Below are 4,739 nucleotides of genomic sequence, written 5' to 3'. Positions count from 1 at the left end.
GAATGAAAATAGACGCGCTGAATTTCGTTTGTTTTATGAACGATAGTATTTATCGAACATTTATCTATATAAAAACAAGATTAATATTGTAGAAATTGTATTTCTAAAGATTTATATATAATTCATATTTAATTTGGTAGACAATAAATATTCAGGAAGATATACTAAAAACGATTATTAATTCTAAAATGTGCATCAAATCTCAGCTATTATTAATCAGTATGTATTATGTTAAAGTCTTAAAATAATAATTTCGAATTAGGCCTAGTATAACAAATATACTGTATTAAAGTTTAGGTAATGATGTCAGATAACGTATTGAATAGAATGCTATATTTTGGGCTCTGACTTAATTTAACGATGGCCCTGTCAGTAGTAATGACACTTTGTGCTTTTTTTAGCCATGTAGTAAAATAGTACTATTATTTTCAGTGAACAAAATGAGAGTCAAGAAGAAGTAGTAGTAAGAAGAAGAGGAGGAAGAAGAGGAATAGTCCTAGCTTTTTTTTTTATAATAATAAATGTGTTCAGTATGATATTGATTATGCGATGAGCCGGGTCTTTCGGTGTTATTTAAACATGCCAATTCTCAGAAAATATTTTCTAATTTTATTATATTACCACCTTTTTATTACATAGATCTTTTTCAAAACATAACTGCTTTTAAAACATTATATACACCCATTAAACACAAAAACTGCCCTGGCTTCGAGGGCTTCGCCCCCGACCCCACCGTGGCCCTTAGGCATGGCCCCTGGACCCCACGCCCAGAGAACGGATTATGACCAGTTGAGCCGCCGACAAGTTGAGCCGCCGGTCATTTCTATGGAACGCCAAGCGCGTCCGTAGATTTTGCAATTATACAACTTCATATATTTTTATAAAAATGTAGTACATAAAAATATCAAAATTCTAATTTTCAATTACACAGTTATACATCACGAACGGCAATACGAGCAAATCAAAGACTGACAAGACTGTGGGATGAATATGTAGCTGGTATCTGGGGGGTTCATTCACTGATGACATCGGCAAGCCGACTACATTCACTGGGAGACGCGCTTGGCGTACCATTCAAATGACCGGCGGCTCAACTTGTCGGCGGCCCAACCGGTCATATCCCCAGAGAACCCCCCCTTTCAAATGAACTGCTACGGGCCTGTTTTACAATAAGTTACTATTATTAATCTGACAATTGTCTGAGTTTTCGCGATATGGGAATATTTAGCCAAAGGTCCTGATTGATCATTGTCTTGGATGTAAGACACTATGTCTAGGAGGCCTAATGCCCGGCCTAATGATACATTTCTGTAGTGTATTTTTGTAATAGTATTACAGAAATTACTCCGAGACTTTCCGTCAGATTTCAGAACAGGGAGATGCCAGAAGAAAATAAGTCGACTACACACTGCTGCTCGACCGTCCACAATGGTTTTTCACCTCCTGCCTTAGGCGACGGACTGAGCCTCTTAGCAAAGATCGAACCTACCGTATACCGCAATGATCCTACACCATCATGAATACTTCGCTGGGGTCTGGTACAATAACTTCTCCTCTCCTCTCACCAAAGATCTGCTGCAGGTGAGAAGATAATTAAATAACGCAGTGATACGTCACAACAGTGCAGTACGATGTACTCGTTGTGAGATACAACCATCGAGGTATTATACCTCCATGATACAACCAACCAATGCTACTGTACACCGGGTGACGCCAGGATTTTCCCGGTTTTGCGGCCACTAAATTTATAAAATTTCAATACATATCAGTGTTTTGTGCCACTCAATTATCTATTCTGAAATAGCTGTTTTGAATTTGATGTATATAGGCCTCTTGGTATTTTCATTTGATAATTTGTTTTACTTTTATACAGATACAATTTTGCAATTTTTATATCTATTTAGTTTTGTATGCGTCGAACCTCTCCTTATGTGTGAATGTTCCTCTGTTTTAAAGGATTGGGACCAATAATCTTACCTTATCTTCTCTTAGAGCCTAATTTGGAATAAACGCCGTGGGTTTATTCTTCCTTGAAACGCCCCCTAAAATGACTGGTAAAGCAATCTAGGAAGCAACATCATTTCTCAACACATTCTATTAATGTTCTACTCCAGTTCAATTACATTTTTCTAACCTGGTTGAAATCAGTAAGTTTGAATGATCACACAATAACACATTTTGACGATGGGTTCATGTTCCACATTTACAGTGAATTAAGGGGAGTTTATTTGAGTAATATATAGTTATGTTTAGTGTTGCAATTGTTTACTGCAATAGCTTGAAAACAAATTTAACGCCCTCACACCAGAACTTGGGACTTTAAAAATAATGGCTGATAAAAGTTCAAAATGAAGCGCCAAAAAAATTCCCTTCATCTTTTATTAAGAATTTTTACCTACTTAAAAGCCGTGAGTCCACATCCATCTCAGGCCCACCATGGTTGGGACAGAGGCGCGAACATTTTGGTAAATATTATACCTCGAGCTAGATGGCACGGTTGGCGCATCGGTTGTGTGGCTTGTACCATAGAGGGAGCTCCATGCTTGACTCAGTTCGAAACTATCGCTGTGCAATCTCCATGGATTATTTATGCAGTTCATTTCAACAATTCTGGCATCTTTTTGGACTTATGAAATCATATTGCCGCCGAAAAGTTTGGGTCTAACCCCCCCCCCCTTAAAAAATATGTGAGGCCCCGTGGTTGGGGCTGAGGTAAGAAAATTTATGATTATGGCACTTCTAGATGGCCAGAAATGGTTTGACAAGATAAAGACATAGTATATAGGCCTAATGATATATTAGAGAAAAAAGAAAAGAAAAACTGACAAAGCCCACAGCCGGCCCAGGGATCCGGGCGCGTTGCATTTTATGGGTTGGGTTGGGGTGGGGGACAAATTGTTCCCAAGAACTCCAAAAAGGAAGTGGGGCCCGGGGTTTTTTTTCTGGGGAAACTTTTAAAGTCCTTCAAAATTTAAGGTTTTCCACCTCCGAAAACGGTCAGGTAAAATTTCTCATTCTTATATTATAGTAAACGCCTGTTATGTGTTATACATACATAAAAAAAATGAGTAGTTGCGTTTTCTTTTTTCCATGAATTGACAAACTCCAAAGAGAATTTTTGATTCCTAGATGGCGGGAAATGAGCTTTCCCGACTTCTGACATCGACATCGTTATTCTCGAACGATGGCCAGGACCTATGGCCGGCGCAGACCTGGGTGGAGTTAACACTAGCAATTTTAATAACCTAGGAAAAAATGTCGTTTTTTGGTATAGGTCTCCAGGGAGTAGATCCCCGGCAACTATTGTAACTACTTTGGTGTTACATGGTTACATGTCTCATACATTTAACAGTAACACACGTGTGCTGTGTGTAGGGCCAGTCATTGATAGCATACATGGTAACTTCCTGTGAGTTACATTGTCTCTTAACAGGTAACTGTATGCGTATCGGGTGTTTTTTATGAGTTTTTATAAGTTTTTCAAAATTCAAGGTTTTCTCCTTGAAAACGATTCCATGAATCAATGAACACCAAAGAGAAAGGGGGTTTGTATTCTCCCCGGGGAAATGTTGATTTCTAAATAGCGGGAAATGATTTCCCGACATGTGAAGTGTTTTTTAATGACTTTTAAGTTGTTCAAAATTCAAGGTTTTTTTCTTTTTGAAAACGGTCAGGTAAATTTTTCTTATTCTTATTACAGTAAATAGGCCTTATGTGTGTATCATAAAAAAGAAAAGAGTAATTGCATACGTATTCTTATTACATGAATCAATAAATCCCAAAAAGAAAGGGGGAGGGGCTGGTAAAATTTTGATTCCTGAATTGGGGAAATGAGCTTTCCCCACTGATGAAATGTTTTGTACCGTATGCTTTTAAGTTCTTCAAAATTAATTCAAGGTTTCCCCTCTTGAAAACGGTCAGGTAATTTTTTCTTACTTACTTTATGTGCATTGCATCGTAATCATTTTTCCATGAATCGGTAAATCCCAAAAAGAAAGGGGGTCCGGGGTTGTCCCCGTGAAAATGTTGATTCCTAGATGAGCTTTCTCGACTTCTAATTTTGTATTCAAGGTCTTTATTCTTTATTCAGATAAAAATATAGCCTAAATTAAAAATTACAAACAGACAGCCAAAAGACTGGATATGAGTGTATTACAATAATTGCTTAAAAATTTAAAAACAGAACACCAATTTTCACAAATTTTTTTCTGTCAAAAATTGGGGGCAGGGGAGGTGGGGAAGCGGGGTTCCCCTTCCCCCTCCCGGTTCCGCCGGCCATGCAATAAACTGAGTCTGCCTGTCTGTCTGAGTCTTAAATCAAGCAGTAGATTATAAGGTGCAATATACACTTGATTAAAAGATAATAACCATGTCTTGACCATTTCATACAGATCTATCTACAGTATATCATGAAGTTTAGTTCAATTCCACTTGCATAAGTAGGCCTAGGTAGGCCTACCCGGGAGTAGTGTCATCAACAAAGTTCGTGTGTTGTAACAATAAGCAGGGGCTATGTCGTTGATATAATAAAATTAAGAGAAGGCCCATAACATATAACCCTGCGGCACTCCACTTGTAACATCACCTTAGTGAGGACTTGGCATCACGGACAAAACAGTGAGAATCCGGAATCCATTTTAGAAGCTTATCTTTAATACCATAAGCATTTTAATTTATTTATTAATATACCTTGAGATTATATAGACTTCCCCTCCCAGATCCCCCTTTCATGTGCTTTC

The sequence above is a fragment of the Anneissia japonica genome, unplaced genomic scaffold (assembly GCF_011630105.1).
Source record: "Anneissia japonica isolate Jap-2015-1 unplaced genomic scaffold, ASM1163010v1 scaffold6997_len847652_cov182, whole genome shotgun sequence".
NCBI lineage: Eukaryota > Metazoa > Echinodermata > Crinoidea > Comatulida > Comatulidae > Anneissia > Anneissia japonica.
The sequence above is the reverse complement of the archived record's forward strand: the minus strand, read 5'-3'. Positions refer to the sequence as shown.